The sequence below is a fragment of the Ptychodera flava genome, chromosome 1 (assembly GCF_041260155.1).
Source record: "Ptychodera flava strain L36383 chromosome 1, AS_Pfla_20210202, whole genome shotgun sequence".
NCBI lineage: Eukaryota > Metazoa > Hemichordata > Enteropneusta > Ptychoderidae > Ptychodera > Ptychodera flava.
The window spans coordinates 26523093-26543527 of record NC_091928.1 but is presented as its reverse complement, the minus strand read 5'-3'; the positions used below and the strand labels follow the sequence as shown (position 1 = coordinate 26543527).

Genomic DNA, 20435 nt, shown 5'->3' with positions numbered 1-20435 from the left:
CATTTTTGGTAAAAAATTTGTTTCTCAAAAACTGCAAGTCGATAGCTTTGATATTTGGTATACAGGTTCCAAAGGATTATTTTAATATATGATATATTGAAATGGTGAAATCTGCAATTTTTTTTTTTGGGGCAATTTTTTCCATTTTTATCAGAAAATTTCATTCTCAAAAAACTACTCGTTAGACAGCTTTGGTTGACATGTTCTTAGGGATGATCCAATGTGATATATTCAAATTATGATGAAATCTTCAATTGTGTATTTTTGCAGCTATTATAGCCACTTTTTTTCTGGCCATTGAAATGAGCTATCAAAGATTTTCACCTTCTTCATCAACATGTGTCAAAATAGTTATTCTGTACATAAACACAGCGAAGCTATTTCGGCCGTTAGGTCGCTTGTTTAACTTTTTGTCCAATTTAAGGTTTGTTTCTTCCATCAGTCACCTCCTACATATTCTCGGGAAACTGACTGAGATAAACCATTGGTCAACAGACATTATTTTAGCAACAGTGTTATATTTCCTGACATTTCTAAAGAGTTTCCATAGGGACTTAATGTACGTCTCATGGACAAGAGAACAATCTATATTGCTTCACAGATTAAATTTTCATTTTAATACATACCTCTGATGGGCATAGTTCAGAATAAAGAGAAACTGTAAAGAGGACTGAGAAACCGAAAGCCCCATTGTATGGCTGAGAATGTGTAGTAAACAGAATTCAAAATATCCTGTTTTCCAAGAGTTTTCATTGAAGAAACCCATTAAAGACTGAAAAAGTGTATAACGCTGTCATAAGTGTTGAAAGTGGTATGTAAATTCAAATGCTGTCACATAAGTTTAGATTTCCTGCATTTTCAAAAACTCAGTAATCGTGTGACAAAGATAATAAAGATTACAACAGTAAAATGTTGTCCATCATGTGTTGTGTATTCAAGTAAATGGCATCATGTGTGTTTACTTATTATCACAATTATGCTCTGGAAATAATGCATTTTTGTACTTTTCTATTGGGACGTCATTCTATGAGTGTGGCACCCATGTACTATTTAACCTGTTAAAGTGCGTAGGCATGGTCCAAATCAGCGAGCAGTGATACTTCGATGCTTTTCCTTCAGTTAGCACATTTACACAAACCAACTTTGGTTTAAAAATAAAATCATGAAAATAATGCTTAAAATTCACAGCTATTGGAGCTTTAAATTTCAATATTGAATACTGCTTTGAATTTTCAAGTGTATTTATAATTAGGCCACCCAGAGACAAGGTCATAAGATGACTTAAAAAGAGGATGTTTTTTAAATTATTCTATGGCAAATTCAGCTGATCATCTTTGAAATTGTTTTTTTGAGATGTTCAAGGTAGTTACAGATAGACACCTTTGATGAAGATATGCCATCTTTCCTCAGATCGTGTTCATTTATTTTATCACCAGAATTTACACTCAGTTCCCGAGGTATAAACATTTGAACATATGTACAAGTATTACGTCCAACTGATTAATGATGATTATCTAATAAATGGCATAATCCATGTGCAGCAAAGGACTTTTTTAATCCATGTGCAGCAAAGGACTTTAATCATATGTTGTTAGAAAAAAATACTACCAAAATAAGAAGTGCAAAAAATAGTTGTCAGAAATCACAGAGTGAAAAAATGTACAATGGATCAGGTAAAAAATAATAATGCTAGCCCTCGTCAATCTTCCAGACCCCCCCCCCCCGATATCAAATGGTCCACCCCTAATGTTGTGAATTTTTTATGCAACTCATTAAGACTTTGCATTCATTATTAACTCATTAACTTTGCCATGTAAAATGTGACCCTCCCCCTAGGTCAAGTTTGTAAAATGTGATTCCCCTCCCCTTCCCAACAGCCCTCTGAACCGGGTATCTTATCTGGTGCCGAAATATGATTCTTGACTACGGACTAGAATCAGAAACAATCAGAATCAGATTATTTTTTCGCATGTCACCCTGGACTCGCAGTGCAGTGTCATCCTTGTCATCTCTCTTGTGTTTGTCGTGACTGGTGACATCAAAGAAAATGCGACCAAGTTTAGTTTGGGATACGATTGTGCAGAAAGTTCGTCGATAGACCTTATTTTGTATTTTACTCGTTGCTCTGCAACGTACAAAATATTGTTATTTAATCACTACATGTAGTATTTCCGATATAAACAACAGATATGAAGTTACTGATCCAATAACAACGATTTCATGTATTTAATATATTAAAACTTGTGGAAAAAAGTGCTAAGTCAGCATATTTGCATCAGCGGCTTTCCAGAGGAATCATCACGTTCTCTAAAAATCAAGCATGATGGGATCGTAATTTTTTTTCAATAAAGCATCTCTCAATGAATCATTTGTGAAAGTTTCAGGAAATTGAACAAGTATGTTTTTTGACATTTCTACATATAATTCTATGCCATGGCTAATTTTGAATAGTCCGTGGGTAGTCCACTACCTTGGTGGCAATGTCCTATGGAGACAAAAAATTATACAGTATTAAAAACCCCACCTCATAGTACAAAAACGGTCCAGCCCTATTTCACGTGCAACATCAAGTGCGCAAGCAGTCAGCGTTGTCGTGAACAGAACAGATGAAGAGATTTGATCCAACGCTGACATGGTTACGTGATAGCCGTGATCGGTAAGACTATGACAGTGTATTAGGCCTACCTAGCTTTCTTTGAGGACCATACAGTGATATGTCGTGGACATCCAGCAGATTAGTTATTATATGCCTTTTTTCAAAGTGTAGGGTGTCATGTCTTATCACAGGACTGCAAATAAAGTAAGCATAGATAACTCCGATAACTTCTGCAAAATGCGATTTTTATACCGTTGCCGTTGATGTTTTCGCTAGAACGAAAATGTCTCTTTAACCCTTTTCTCAATACAGATTTTGCTTTATACCGCTTGATAGATTGCCGAAGGCTCCAAAAGTGAGTTTGTGCTATTTCGTTTAAATGTTTACGTTTCAGTGTTCAGTGCAAAAAGTCGATCGGCTTTTTCTGGTATCTTTGTAATATGTAAATCAACGTGAGAAAGAAACGATAGCGTTACCAGTTCATCTCTCTCTCTCTCTCTCTCTCTCTCTCTCTCTCTCTCTCTCTCTCTCTCTCTCTCCTGTCCAGTTTACCACTTTAAATGATGTTTTTTAATGTTATTTTATTTTGTCGACGTAAACACAGTTGCATCACAAGAAGTTGTGTGCTCGGTTCGCGTTCACCAGCTCGCGCTTAATCTTCGACTCTTATATATGTTATCGTGTTCGTAATTCGATTTTTTTATTGCTGCTACGTTTTGATATCAGACACGCAGAATTTGAGTTGCTAAATCTCCGCGGACTTATAAAAGAGTGAATCGAATGAATAAAACGTTAGATGGTCGCATTGGTGAAGTAATAGTGAAATTGAAGTTATATACTTTGGCAATCTGTCGTCTACAGCTAGGACGTGTGATGAACGCGAAACCCACATTGGCAAACCAGCTACATGTCACATAGCAACAACCGCATACACCAAAACAAAGCCCTAGCGGCCAGTTTCATAGTTTAATAGTTACTTGTTTAATCGACATCAAAAGGCCGACAACATTGAAAATTTTTCACCTCATATAAAACCCCAAGCAGCAAAAACATCGATACTGGCATTTTAGTGAACGGAGAGTAAGCCTTTACTCTAACGAAACTTTTGGTTTTACCGTGATCGCGTTTTTCAGACGAAATTTACAAGCAAGCTAATAACCCCGTGCGTAAAATAAAATAAACAGCAATACTAAACCATCCATAGAGCCTTAATCATAAACGTAGAAAAGACGTCCATGCTGCAAGTGTTCACTATTTCGAAAGCTGCAATGTTCAACACGACAGTACGTAATACACGACTGAGCGATGGTTGAATGCGCAAAATCAACACACACAGTAATTTTGTGATTGCTCGAGTAGAGGCTAGAGAGAAAGTTCAATTCGTAGTCTCTGTCTGGCGCTGAATGGAATACTGACCACGTCAAGGCCAAAATTTGCATTGTAACTATAGAGACTAGCTTTTTTTTTCTGAGTAAAGCTGACTGAATTCGGAGAAGCCCCGGCCAGATTTTTTGCCTCTGACCGTTATTATCTAAAATCTACCGACCACAAGATTTTTCAGCTACATGAACTTGACTTTGATACATTTATCTGACATCTGTAAATCATCACTGAAAGCATCAAAATACGGATAGCGGCCCCGGGGTCATGAACATTCACGAATGAACCACAACTCTGTAGCGGATCGATACTTTCGGACACCATGCATGGTCAGGAGGCCTGAACGGTGCCGTATATCGCCACTGTGTTCAGATGTATGTATGGTCGTGCAAGATTGTGAAGTTGTCGATAGTTGTTCGTAACAATTTTCATTTGTTTCGTATTTTGCATGTAAGGCCAAAATAATAATAATAACAATAATAATAAATAAATTGTGCTGTTCCGATAACATGGTTTTCAAAAAGAGGGTAGGGTAGGTCGGCAGGAATTTTTTCCTAAATATTTTTATTTTTAAATATACATTTTGCAGGGGTTCAGGGCTGTCAAACACTGGCCACAACATTTCCAGAAAAATGTATCATACATATAAAAGGGAAAATAACAAAGACATCCTCGTTCAAGCAAACATCAAATACCAAGTAACGAACGCGTGAATTTACTGGTTTTTCTTTCTTCTTTTTTTTTGCTTCCGTGTCTACGTAGCTCTAAAAAGTTTAGGGTCGGCAGGTGGTTGGTCAGGAAATCAGAACAGCACAATTTCTTTTGTTCGGCCTAATAGCCTGATTTTGAAATAGGATTGTGTGATCTCACTGTGCGAACATCACCTAAAACCATAGACAGTAGTCTTCCCATCTCTACTGTCTATGCTAATACAGACTTTGTTAAGGTAGAACGCACCTCGGGGACAGACATTCGGACTCTAAAACTTTTACAATTCTCTTCTGATATACCCCATGTGGGGGTTCATTTTAAAGCTCTTGGTGAAAGAAAACTTTTCACGGGCTTAGTTCTTCGAAATTCGAACATTTTATTTTTCTCCATAGAGTTAACACAGGGATGGCGGCCATTTTGAATTTCTAATATCGGTCCAGCGACATTGACCGTTTATCACTTCCAAAATCACCCTTGAGTAAAATGCAGCTCAAATTTGCAACATAATTGCACGCGCTGACGACTACGGCGCGAAGAAAAGAGAAGATTTGTTTCTCTAATACCAAAATTTGCACTGTGACCCCTTATTTTTATTCTTGATTTTGAAAAAGAATGATTGAAAGATTCCTTGAGGAAAGTTAGAGCAAAGGTTTAAGTCTTTCACTTTCGAGATGCATACTACCTTAACGCATGACTTGATAAGACTTTGTGGCCAAAAGGCTTTATGATTATTCTCACTTTGATCCAATAGTTCTGTCAAACTGTGTTGCTGTTCGAATTCCTGCAAATATGGGAAATGAAAGCGAGGTTTTACCGCGTTTTGTTAATCCTTGTGATGCACACGTCAATGTTTTCCACCAGGAGGGGAGTGAGAGATAACGGTGGAAATTGATCGAACATCGTCTGATCCGTTGTGCCACATTTTACATTAAGGTTATGCTTGCATGTTCCGTTCCGTTCAGTTTCGGCCCCGGGCTTCAGCATGCAGATTCTAGCACCTGAATGGATCGATTTTATATAGCTCAACAATGTGATACAATATTACAATAATACTCACACTATTGTATGACTTGGAATCAGTTTACTCTGTATTAGTGATGTCATAAATCACTTTAATGAATAAATCTACATCTAGTGAGTGTTCTCCTGGTAATTTTAGCGTAACGGTGTTGGGCCAGACAATAAAGACAACACGCCATGACTTGACAAATTTTATACTTTAAACGATTCGGATTTTACATGCACACAAATGTAAATAGTATACAGCCCTTCATTCTCCGTTTTCCCGGGCTTTCATTTTCATTTGTAGCATTCAACACATAAACGGTTCACGGCCAGTGAGATTCATGATTCAAGAAGATGCCTTTTCAGACAAAACAACTGGAAAATTTGACACACAGGCATAGAATTGACAAACTTTTGCTGTCAGTCATACCAAATTCACTTACGTTGATCTAATCATGTCATTACCCCTACACAATTCGCGATGCATAACAGTCCAACAAAACAACCCATCAGGAATCATTCATGTCACAACACGAAATTCAAAAGTTTCACTTCACAAGGTTAGATTTCTATAACTTTATTCTACTTGTTGTGTAACTTCCTGAGTCTGTTCTTTCTTTGGCATTGTATGGTGTTACTTGAAAACTGCATATTGTTTGTCCATTTGAAAAACTATTTGTCTTGCTTTGTATACTCTAATAAAAGACTGATTAATATTCATGTGTCATGCAATGTTAATAAAAATATTTTGGTCTTCCATTCAGCCCACGTAACTTCAGCGATCAATGCCTGCTTTTATATCATATGTACACAAATCCTTTTCGTTTGGTAAATTTGTATGGTGACAAATTCTATTATTCAATTAATCTTATATTTTGCAACTATTACCGCCTTGGCAACTTAGGTTTTACTTTGATTTCTCACCCTATATGCTTGGTGATACTGAAGTGTCATGTACTATAGCTGATTAATTATGACGTAGTAGAATGTTATGTAGATAATTGAGTAAATGATATAAAAGAAATGCAAGGTCTTCAGCAAACGCGGCAAGTGTTATCCATTTTCTTATTATACATATGTTTTTCAATAATATCGACGAAATTTATCAAACAGTTAATTTTGAGTTATAACAAGGCAAGAAATATACAAAGAAGTTGAAGATTCTCTGTACAAGAATGTCGGCAAATGACGAGCCCAGCTATTAATATCAAAATACAGTCTATTAAAACGGCGATAATTACGATACCACAACACCATTAAATTTCACTATCGGTTAAATATAAGGACTATAAGGACTACAAGGACTTTCCAATCCCAGGTTTCTCCACTGTTCCTATTTTTGGTTTTCCTCTTATTTTTCCTCTAAGATTTCTTCAAACACTCTGTCGATTAATTCCCGTTCCATTTCTCTTTCTTCCTTTTTTTCTCGCAGCTCTTCTCTGTCAAAATAATGGAATATATTGTGTTTCAGATGTCTATTTTGTGAGAGTGCATATATCCACGGGGCAGTAAATTGACTTCACAGTGAACAACATCAGTATTGTCATGAGTCTGAAAGGTATTAATCGTATCGATCGTAGTGTATGTCATTTATTTAAACTTCATTTGTCTTGATCAATTATTATAATTTCAGAAACTGTGTACTTACATCATCTCGTCGATAACATCATCGTCTTCATCCTCAGGGCTAGGGGTCCCAAGTTCAACTCTCCTTCTTCTTCTTCTCCGCCAACCTTCGGAGTCGCTTATCAGGAGACTCATCAACAAAACCGAACACAAAAGTAATGCCAATCTGGTCCTCTCCATCATTAAAGATTCTTCGATCAAGAGTTTAGCAAACAAATCTGATCAAAGACAGGCAAAACAATATATGAATTAGGATGGGCAGCATTTTAGCTCTATGTTCAAAGTATCTTTGACAGTTTTATCATGTACAGGTAGAATTTTTCAATGATTTTCTTAACAATGATATTGACTGCGCTTTGCATATATGAATATAATTATTGAGGAAACTGAGCATTAGATGCAGCTAAAGCAATAGACAATACATGCACACATACACTTTTCTATGCCTATATAATACTTCGCCGGCATAACGTTTTACCGCAGTACACAGAAATGTTAAAGCCCGGTGCGGGGTGTAAAAGACCCCTAACTCATCGAAAATTCATGGCGCTTGAGTCACAACTGGCAATAGCAAGGTAGACCGCTCCGTGAAAATCAGCCGAAGCGATTCTCAAACAAACATTATTGGCATACCATAAACATAGACTGTTTCATAAACACGTAGGCCATACAGGTATACGCAAAGTTTCACAAAGAATTTAAAAGTTACGACGATTAGGGGAAAAATCGCTTTCGTAACAAAGGAAATGGTCCCTAGGGAACAGTAGTTCCTTGATTCAAACAATTGTCAATCATTCAGTGACGCGCAGAGGTGTAAACTGGTCAAACATTTGCTGTGCATACGAGAACATAAATAAACCATTTGTACGCTTAGAGTTACATGTATATTGGCGTGCACACAGGATGAAAACTTCGTGGTTGTCATAAACTATTTTACTAACAAGCGTTTATGATGCAATGACATCGCGAAAGTAAACCCCTTTCCGGATGTGACTTAGCAAGAGATAAGTCAGTACCGGTACGATATAATCTTGCGAAAAATGCGTACACTGTATTATACAAAACTGTAGGCAGAGTCCATAGTTTGCATTGACAATGACATCGAAAACAACTAAACATCAAAGCATGGCGGTAGCCTCCATGATCAATTTATTACAGTCAGTCAAAGAGAGCCACTTTTTTAAACAGCCTTCCAAATCTACGGCCGAAAATACGGTACGCTACAGTCGTTGTATTTATCAGTTCAAGGTGAGCAAGTGAGCGTCATCACCCGATCTTCTTTGAAAGGCTTAGGCCTAAGAGGATACGTGTGTCCGAGATCGGCTCATTGAGTTGGCACTACATCGTAAGATTTCGACAAAGGTTGGACTTTAATTTTTTCAATAACGAAGATATCTATGAACCCAGTCCGTGGTTCATCCCATTGCTCCGAAAATAAACATAACTCGTGATGAGTTGTCCGGGGTCACCGTCAAAGCAACCGGCAACCGAGTTGCCGACTGCAATCGCTTACAGATATCATGGTACGCAAAATTCATGGAAATCTCGATCCTTCCGTGATGTAGTGAACTTACTTTATTTTTTTATTTTAGCGATCGGTCATGACGTCGCGTCGTTCACGTATTTCCTACCATTTTCCTGACCGTGTTTCTCAGTCAATGTTCAGATCGGTAATTCGTGATTTCAACATACGAAATTGCCAGCTTCGGATTATTTTTAATGTTTATGTTTATTACGTTCTTTATGATTATTTCCACTACGTACGGCGCCAATTCCGTATGTAGATATGGCGGTCAGTAGCCAAATCATTCTCGAACGATGACATGATCCCGAAACTTCAGTAAATCAACTCAGCAAAAACTTCAGTAGATCAACCCAGCAAGCTCCTGTTTGATGAAATTGATATTTTTTCCTTCTATCTTTTTTCTTTTGCGTATTGCGAAGGCTGTATCTATAGTCCGAGCGTGATTTGAGACCAAACAGATTACGGAGATAATGCAAACGATAGCAACCGTTACCAACAGACTCATTATGCAGAGCCAAGCCCCAAAACGCCCACCCAAACTTGGCATTGGCATTAATCCGGATCCCGGTCCATTTCGCGCCGGGCTTTAAACGTTCAAGGCAACAGAATCGATCGACAACGTCCTGGCTACGCTCTGTGGTTCATATTTTTAAAATTAAAACGACCTAACGACCTGAGTATGTGTACTTCTCTGTAAGCGAAAAGTCATTGCAACAAGACCTCATTCCCAGATTGACATCCAACTTTAAGAATACTATCTATTTGGAACAGACGAATGAAAACGACGATATATATGAAAGTGTCACACTTGAGGACGACGTTGAAATTGAATGAGTTCAAGTTAAAAATTGTCGAGCTACTGGGTTGATAGCTCTACTGGCGGACAAAATTGTCCCCGAAGCAGTCTTTCGCCCACTTAAATGATGTATTCATTGCTTCGCTAAAGCTTGTGTGTACAATGCGTGATGGCGAGTATATGAGTGCGAGTGCTTCATGAACTGTAGAGCAAGTGGAGGGGACGAGTCAGAAAAAAATGTAAGAACTTCAGTCGGTTATTGAACCACCGGCCGAACAGTTTTGACTGTGATGTTTTCACTAGGTGACTGAGTTCGAATCCCATCGAAAGTCGATTATTGAATTCCAAAGTTACTTACCGATCTCCTGCGGCTTTTCACTTGAAGCTGTGAGAGACTGCACCGATGGGTAATTTTGCAGTGAACTTCTGAATTGAATGTACCACTTGTTGTCAAGATAAAGGAAGCACTATAGGACCTTACATAATACTCAATTGTACTCCACAGAATGTGAACCATAATTCCATCGTCTCCTCCCCAAAGAATATTGATATACACAGTATCCGGCTTGTTACCTCATCCCCTATAAACTGCATTGTTCTTGTTGAAAAGTGACGTCTTCCGGACTACAATTAAAATATAAACAATAAAAAGGCATTTTGCACATTTGAACGATAAGTTGACAAGCTAAATAGTGGGTATCTCTGCATTCTTGGGGGAGTAGAATAAGAAGTTGCAATTGATTTATAAAATAAACATAATGAAAAAAGTCATCGAAACTTAGCATTACCTTGGCTTTAAAGAACAGATTTGTCTCAGAAAATGGATGCGAAATCTATCCCTTGTCAATAAGTTGTGAATAAATTACCTATCGGTCTTACTTTCACCATTGTTACATGTAATCTGGCATAACAAAGACACCATAACTGATTTGAAATGTGCTGTGACGTGTAAATTGTTTTTCTATGCAGATTATTCAGCTTTGTTAATTTCAGGCAAGAATCCAAGAATACATAAATGGAACTGTTGTTAAGACTGTATATTTAATAAAGAGATATAGAAATAGATCTGAGCATTAACTTACTTTCGTAGTGTATCCGACTTTTTTGACAAGCAACCGACTGCCACTGCTGACGAACATAAAAGGAAAACCGAGCTTAGATGGTGTATCACGTGATCTATGAAGACTTTAGATTTTAGATTTCTATAACTTTATTATAGTTGTTGTGTAACTTCCTGGGGTTTGTTCTTTCTATAGCATTGTATGGTGTTACTTGAAAAATGCATATTGTTTGTCCATTTTCAAAACTATTTGTCTTGCTTTGTGTACTCTAATTAAAGACTGATTAATATTCATGTGTCATGCAATGTTAATAAAAATATTTTGGTCTTCCATTCAGCCCATGTAACTTCAGCGATCAATGCCTGTTTGTATATCATAGGTACACAAATACTCTTCGTTTGGTAAATTTGTATAGTGACAAATTCTATTATTCAATTAATCTTGCATTTTTCAACTATTTCTGCGTGGGCAACTTAAGTTTTACTTTGATTATTCCATATTACCCTGACTGTGTTTTGGCATTGGCAAGGAAACACATATGAAAATGTACGGCATGAGGTAGTTATGGGTCTATAGCTGTGGTGTTCTCAGACGGGATTCCTGTCTTTCACGGGCTGATTTTAACTTTTACGACTTTTTACGCCTCCAACACAGTAAATGGAAATATCTTTAATCGGATCTGCGGATCGAGTAAAAATAAGGGAAAGCATTTGAATTTCTGCTGAATATCGAAAATTTTGAACATCTTAATATTATAACCAATGAAATGGCATACTAAGAGCTTATAGGTTAAATTTTTGTCCCATAAAAAACGGCGTAAACTTTCGTGTATCGTTAGAAAGAAACGAAACGAGAGTTGCCTTCAGTAATTACAGGGGTGGGCCTGGGGAATTCCACGAACACCTGTCCCGTGAAAGGTGGCCATCCCCTATCCTTCTGTCTAAAATATGACCCTCATCCTTATCCGACATTCTAAAATTTGACCTGCCCTCCAACCACTGCAATATTCTCCCAAGGAATAACTGAACCAGTATCAGCTAATTTACATAACACTTGGTTTGATGTAAGTTAGGGGAAAATTAGGTAGGGAAGGGCTGGTGTTTTGGAGGGACAGTCACAATTTATCACGCAAGCATATTTGAAGAGATATAGTATTTCATACATTTGAGGGAGGGTCACAATATTTTGTGCAACTATAAGAAGGCAAGATGTGGATGATATAGTGCTTCATCAAAAAATATCATATCATAATACATGGAGTCTATCGGGCAAATTATTGACAATTTTCCCCCACAAAACATGCTATATCTGTATACGAGTAATAGTGTCACACCTTAAATTTATGATATTTTGCCCTTTTACCCACAACGATCATTTATAACTTGATCAAGTTGAATGGAAACAAAGGATGTTACATGAAATGAATGTATCTCACGTGAAATGAACGTATGTAGAGACTTCGTGTGAAAATAACAATAATGAAAAAAAATCATCGAAAGTTAGCATTACTTGGGATTAAAAGAACAGATTTTTGTCAGAAAATGGATGCGAAATCTATCCCTTGTCAAGAAGTTGTTAATAAATTACCTATCGGTCTTACTTTCACCACTGTTACATGAAATCTAGCATAACAAAGACACCATGTTCATGATATAAAATATGCTATGACGTGTAAATTGTTTTTATATGCAGATGATTCAGCTTTGCTAATTTCTGGCAAGAATCCAAGAATATATAAAGGGAACTGTTGTTAAGACTGTATATTTAATAAAGCAGTCTTAATAGATCTGAGCATTAACTTACTTTCGTAGTGTATCCGACTTTTTTTGACGAAATGCCAATGGCAACCGAATGCCATTGCTGACGAACATGAAAGGCAAACAGAGCTTAGAAAGTGTATCACGTGATCTATGAAGACTTTAGATTTTTGATTTCTATAACTTTATTTTAGTTATTGTGTAACTTCCTGGCTTTGTTCTTTCTATAGCATTGTATGGTGTTATTTGAAAAATGCATATTGTTTGTCCATTTTCAAAACTATTTGTCTTGCTTTGTGTACTCTAATTAAAGACTGATTAATATTCATGTGTCATGCAATGTTAATAAAAACATTTTGGTCTTCCATTCAGCCCATGTAACTTCAGCGATCAATGCCTGTTGTATATCATTGGTACACAAATCCTTTTCGTTTGGTAAATTTGTATGGTGACAAATTCTATTATTCAATTAATCTTGCATTTTTCAACTATTTCCGCGTGGGCAACTTAAGTTTTACTTTGATTATTCAATATTACCCTGACTGTGTTTTGGCATTGGCAAGGAAACACATATGAAAATGTACGGCATGAGGTAGTTTTGGGTCTATAGCTGTGGTGTTTTCAGACGGGATTCCTGTCTTTCACGGGCTGATTTTAACTTTTACGACTTTTTACGCCTCCAACACAGTAAAGGGAAGTATCTGTAATCGGATCTGCGGATCGAGTAAAAATAAGGGAAAGCATTTGAATTTCTGCTGAATATCGAAAATTTTGAACATCTTAATATTATAACCAATGAAATGGCATACTAAGAGCTTATAGGTTAAGTTTTTGTCCCATAAAAAACGGCGTAAACTTTCGTGTATCGTTAGAAAGAAACGAAACGAGAGTTGCCTTCAGTAATTACAGGGGTGGGCCTGGGGAATTCCACGAACACCTGTCCCGTGAAAGGTGGCCATCCCCTATCCTTCTGTCTAAAATATGACCCTCATCCTTATCCGACATTCTAAAATTTGACCTGCCCTCCAACCACTGCAATATTCTCCCAAGGAATAACTGAACCGTATCAGCTAATTTACATAACACTTGGTTTGATGTAAGTTAGGGGAAAATTAGGTAGGGAAGGGCTGGTGTTTTGGAGGGACAGTCACAATTATCACGCAAGCATATTTGAAGAGATATAGTATTTCATACATTTGAGGGAGGGTCACAATATTTTGTGCAACTATAAGAAGGCAAGATGTGGCTGATATAGTGCTTCATCCAAAAATATCACATCATAATACATGGAGTCTATCAGGCAAATTATTGACAATTTTCCCCCACAAAACATGCTATATCTGTATACGAGTAATAGTGTCACACCTTAAATTTATGATATTTTGCCCTTTTACCCACAACGATCATTTTATAACTTGATCAAGTTGAATGGAAACAAAGGATGTTACATGAAATGAATGTAGCTCACGTGAAATGAACGTATGTAGAGACTTCGTGTGAAAATAACAATAATGAAAAAAAATCATCGAAAGTTAGCATTACTTGGGATTAAAAGAACAGATTTTTGTCAGAAAATGGATGCGAAATCTATCCCTTGTCAAGAAGTTGTTAATAAATTACCTATCGGTCTTACTTTCACCACTGTTACATGAAATCTAGCATAACAAAGACACCATGTTCATGATATAAAATATGCTATGACGTGTAAATTGTTTTTATATGCAGATGATTAAGCTTTGTTAATTTCTGGCAAGAATCCAAGAATATATAAAGGGAACTGTTGTTAAGACTGTATATTTAATAAAGCAGTCTTAATAGATCCGAGCATTAACTTACTTTCGTAGTGTATCCGACTTTTTTTGACAAGCAACCGACTGCCACTGCTGACGAACATAAAAGGAAAACCGAGCTTAGATGGTGTATCACGTGATCTATGAAGACTTTAGATTTTAGATTTCTATAACTTTATTATAGTTGTTGTGTAACTTCCTGAGGTTTGTTCTTTCTATAGCATTGTATGGTGTTACTTGAAAAATGCATATTGTTTGTCCATTTTCAAAACTATTTGTCTTGCTTTGTGTACTCTAATTAAAGACTGATAAATATTCATGTGTCATGCAATGTTAATAAAAATATTTTGGTCTTCCATTCAGCCCATGTAACTTCAGCGATCAATGCCTGTTTTTATATCATTGGTACACAAATCCTTTTCGTTTGGTAAATTTGTATAGTGACAAATTCTATTATTCAATTAATCTTGCATTTTTCAACTATATTCGCTTGGGCAACTTAAGTTTTACTTTGATTATTCCATATTACCCTGACTGTGTTTTGGCATTGGCAAGGAAACACATATGAAAATGTACGGCATGAGGTAGTTTTGGGTCTATAGCTGTGGTGTTTTCAGACGGGATTCCTGTCTTTCATGGGCTGATTTTAACTTTTACGACTTTTTACGCCTCCAACACAGTAAATGGAAATATCTTTAATCGGATCTGCGGATCGAGTAAAAATAAGGGAAAGCATTTGAATTTCTGCTGAATATCGAAAATTTTGAACATCTTAATATTATAACAGATGAAATGGCATACTAAGAGCTTATAGGTTAAATTTTTGTCCCATAAAAAACGGCGTAAACTTTCGTGTATCGTTAGAAAGAAACGAAACGAGAGTTGCCTTCAGTAATTACAGGGGTGTGCCTGGGGAATTCCACGAACACCTGTCCCGTGAAAGGTGGCCATCCCCTATCCTTCTGTCTAAAATATGACCCTCATCCTTATCCGACATTCTAAAATTTGACCTGCCCTCCAACCACTGCAATATTCTCCCAAGGAATAACTGAACCAGTATCAGCTAATTTACATAACACTTGGTTTGATGTAAGTTAGGGGAAAATTAGGTAGGGAAGGGCTGGTGTTTTGGAGGGACAGTCACAATTTATCACGCAAGCATATTTGAAGAGATATAGTATTTCATACATTTGAGGGAGGGTCACAATATTTTGTGCAACTATAAGAAGGCAAGATGTGGATGATATAGTGCTTCATCAAAAAATATCATATCATAATACATGGAGTCTATCGGGCAAATTATTGACAATTTTCCCCCACAAAACATGCTATATCTGTATACGAGTAATAGTGTCACACCTTAAATTTATGATATTTTGCCCTTTTACCCACAACGATCATTTTATAACTTGATCAAGTTGAATGGAAACAAAGGATGTTACATGAAATGAATGTATCTCACGTGAAATGAACGTATGTAGAGACTTCGTGTGAAAATAACAATAATGAAAAAAAATCATCGAAAGTTAGCATTACTTGGGATTAAAAGAACAGATTTTTGTCAGAAAATGGATGCGAAATCTATCCCTTGTCAAGAAGTTGTTAATAAATTACCTATCGGTCTTACTTTCACCACTGTTACATGAAATCTAGCATAACAAAGACACCATGTTCATGATATAAAATATGCTATGACGTGTAAATTGTTTTTATATGCAGATGATTCAGCTTTGCTAATTTCTGGCAAGAATCCAAGAATATATAAAGGGAACTGTGTTAAGACTGTATATTTAATAAAGCAGTCTTAATAGATCTGAGCATTAACTTACTTTCGTAGTGTATCCGACTTTTTTTGACGAAATGCCAATGGCAACCGAATGCCATTGCTGACGAACATGAAAGGCAAACAGAGCTTAGAAAGTGTATCACGTGATCTATGAAGACTTTAGATTTTTGATTTCTATAACTTTATTTTAGTTATTGTGTAACTTCCTGGCTTTGTTCTTTCTATAGCATTGTATGGTGTTATTTGAAAAATGCATATTGTTTGTCCATTTTCAAAACTATTTGTCTTGCTTTGTGTACTCTAATTAAAGACTGATTAATATTCATGTGTCATGCAATGTTAATAAAAACATTTTGGTCTTCCATTCAGCCCATGTAACTTCAGCGATCAATGCCTGTTGTTATATCATTGGTACACAAATCCTTTTCGTTTGGTAAATTTGTATAGTGACAAATTCTATTATTCAATTAATCTTGCATTTTTCAACTATTTCCGCGTGGGCAACTTAAGTTTTACTTTGATTATTCAATATTACCCTGACTGTGTTTTGGCATTGGCAAGGAAACACATATGAAAATGTACGGCATGAGGTAGTTTTGGGTCTATAGCTGTGGTGTTTTCAGACGGGATTCCTGTCTTTCACGGGCTGATTTTAACTTTTACGACTTTTTACGCCTCCAACACAGTAAAGGGAAGTATCTTTAATCGGATCTGCGGATCGAGTAAAAATAAGGGAAAGCATTTGAATTTCTGCTGAATATCGAAAATTTTGAACATCTTAATATTATAACCAATGAAATGGCATACTAAGAGCTTATAGGTTAAGTTTTTGTCCCATAAAAATCGGCGTAAACTTTCGTGTATCGTTAGAAAGAAACGAAACGAGAGTTGCCTTCAGTAATTACAGGGGTGGGCCTGGGGAATTCCACGAACCACCTGTCCCGTGAAAGGTGGCCATCCCCTATCCTTCTGTCTAAAATATGACCCTCATCCTTATCCGACATTCTAAAATTTGACCTGCCCTCCAACCACTGCAATATTCTCCCAAGGAATAACTGAACCAGTATCAGCTAATTTACATAACACTTGGTTTGATGTAAGTTAGGGGAAAATTAGGTAGGGAAGGGCTGGTGTTTTGGAGGGACAGTCACAATTTATCACGCAAGCATATTTGAAGAGATATAGTATTTCATACATTTGAGGGAGGGTCACAATATTTTGTGCAACTATAAGAAGGCAAGATGTGGCTGATATAGTGCTTCATCCAAAAATATCACATCATAATACATGGAGTCTATCAGGCAAATTATTGACAATTTTCCCCCACAAAACATGCTATATCTGTATACGAGTAATAGTGTCACACCTTAAATTTATGATATTTTGCCCTTTTACCCACAACGATCATTTATAACTTGATCAAGTTGAATGGAAACAAAGGATGTTACATGAAATGAATGTAGCTCACGTGAAATGAACGTATGTAGAGACTTCGTGTGAAAATAACAATAATGAAAAAAAATCATCGAAAGTTAGCATTACTTGGGATTAAAAGAACAGATTTTTGTCAGAAAATGGATGCGAAATCTATCCCTTGTCAAGAAGTTGTTAATAAATTACCTATCGGTCTTACTTTCACCACTGTTACATGAAATCTAGCATAACAAAGACACCATGTTCATGATATAAAATATGCTATGACGTGTAAATTGTTTTTATATGCAGATGATTAAGCTTTGTTAATTTCTGGCAAGAATCCAAGAATATATAAAGGGAACTGTTGTTAAGACTGTATATTTAATAAAGCAGTCTTAATAGATCCGAGCATTAACTTACTTTCGTAGTGTATCCGACTTTTTTTGACAAGCAACCGACTGCCACTGCTGACGAACATAAAAGGAAAACCGAGCTTAGATGGTGTATCACGTGATCTATGAAGACTTTAGATTTTAGATTTCTATAACTTTATTATAGTTGTTGTGTAACTTCCTGAGGTTTGTTCTTTCTATAGCATTGTATGGTGTTACTTGAAAAATGCATATTGTTTGTCCATTTTCAAAACTATTTGTCTTGCTTTGTGTACTCTAATTAAAGACTGATAAATATTCATGTGTCATGCAATGTTAATAAAAATATTTTGGTCTTCCATTCAGCCCATGTAACTTCAGCGATGAATGCCTGTTTTTATATCATAGGTACACAAATCCTTTTCGTTTGGTAAATTTGTATGGTGACAAATTCTATCATTCAATTAATCTTGCATTTTTCAACTATTTCCGCGTGGGCAACTTAAGTTTTACTTTGATTATTCCATATTACCCTGACTGTGTGTAGGCATTGACAAGGAAACACATATGAAAATGTTCAGAATGAAGTAGTTTTGGGTCCATAGCTGTGGTGTTTCAGACGGGATTCCTGTCTTTCACGGGCTGATTTTAACTTTTACAACTTTTTACGCCTCCAGCACAGTAAACGGAAATATCTTTAATCGGATCTGCGGATAGAGTAAAAATAAGGAAAAGCATTTGTCGAATTTCTGCTGAATATCGAAAATTTTGAACATCTTAATATTATAACAGATGAAATGGCATACTAAGAGCTTATAGGTTAAATTTTTGTCCCATAAAAATCGGCGTAAACTTTCGTGTATCGTTAGAAAGAAACGAAACGAGAGTTGCCTTCAGTAATTACAGGGGTGGGCCTGGGGAATTCCACGAACACCTGTCCCGTGAAAGGTGGCCATCCCCTACTCTTCTGTCTAAAATATGACCCTCATCCTTACCCGACATTCTAAAATTTGACCTGCCCTCCAACCACTGCAATATTCTCCCAAGGAATAACTGAACCAGTATCAGCTAATTTACATAACACTTGGTTTGATTGTTATGTAAGTTAGGGACAAATTAGGTAGGGAAGGGCTGGTGTTTTCGGAGGGACAGTCACAATTTATCACGCAAGCATTTTTTGAAGAGATATAGTATTTCATACATTTGAGGGAGGGTCACAATATTTTGTGCAACTATAAGAAGGCAAGATGTGGCTGATAGAGTGCTTCATCCAAAAATATCACATCATAATACATGGAGTCTATCGGGCAAATTATTGACAATTTTCCCCCACAAAACATGCTATATCTGTATACGAGTAATAGTGTCACACCTTAAATTTATGATATTTTGCCCTTTTACCCACAACGATCATTTTATAACTTGATCAAGTTGAATGGAAAAAAAGGATGTTACATGAAATGAATGTATCTCACGTGAAATGAACGTATGTAGAGACTTCGTGTGAAAATAACAATAATGAAAAAAAATCATCGAAAGTTAGCATTACTTGGGATTAAAAGAACAGATTTTTGTCAGAAAATGGATGCGAAATCTATTCCTTGTCAAGAAGTTGTTAATAAATTACCTATCGGTCTTACTTTCACCACTGTTACATGAAATCTAGCATAACAAAGACACCATGTTCATGATATAAAATATGCTATGACGTGTAAATTGTTTTTATATGCAGATTATTCAGCTTTGCTAATTTCTGGAAAGAATCCATGAATATATAAAGGGAACTGTTGTTAAGACTGTATATTTAATAAAGCAGTCTTAATAGATCTGAGCATTAACTTACTTTCGTAGTGTATCCGACTTTTTTTGACGAAATGCCAATGGCAACCGAATGCCATTGCTGACGAACATGGAAGGCAAACAGAGCTTAGAAAGTGTATCACGTGATCTATGAATACTTTAGATTTTTGATTTCTATAACTTTATTTTAGTTATTGTGTAACTTCCTGGCTTTGTTCTTTCTATAGCATTGTATGGTGTTATTTGAAAAATGCATATTGTTTGTCCATTTTCAAAACTATTTGTCTTGCTTTGTGTACTCTAATTAAAGACTGATTAATATTCATGTGTCATGCAATGTTAATAAAAAACATTTTCTTCCATTCAGCCCATGTAACTTCAGCGATCAATGCCTGTTTTTATATCATTGGTACACAAATCCTTTTCGTTTGGTAAATTTGTATAGTGACAAATTCTATTATTCAATTAATCTTGCATTTTTCAACTATTTCCGCGTGGGCAACTTAAGTTTTACTTTGATTATTCCATATTACCCTGACTGTGTTTTGGCATTGGCAAGGAAACACATATGAAAATGTACGGCATGAGGTAGTTTTGGGTCTATAGCTGTGGTGTTTTAAGACGGGATTCCTGTCTTTCACGGGCTGATTTTAACTTTTACGACTTTTTTCGCCTCCAACACAGTAAATGGAAATATCTTTAATCGGATCTGCGGATCGAGTAAAAATAAGGGAAAGCATTTGAATTTCTGCTGAATATCGAAAATTTTGAACATCTTAATATTATAACAGATGAAATGGCATACTAAGAGCTTA

General features: G+C 36.2%; 1 long non-coding RNA gene across 2 annotated transcripts; it reads right to left on the bottom strand.

Moving 5' to 3' along the window:
* Positions 1-6253: 6253 nt before the first annotated feature.
* Positions 6254-14308, bottom strand: LOC139133906 (uncharacterized). 2 transcript variants are annotated; one of them, XR_011552674.1, is made up of 4 exons: positions 14294-14308; positions 9998-10263; positions 7341-7536; positions 6254-7131 (listed from the first exon to the last, which is right to left on the bottom strand). It is a non-coding gene; the product is annotated as an uncharacterized lncRNA (long non-coding RNA). The 2 variants fall into 2 exon arrangements; XR_011552675.1 differs by lacking the exon at positions 14294-14308 and adding an exon at positions 10722-10736.
* Positions 14309-20435: the final 6127 nt, after the last annotated feature.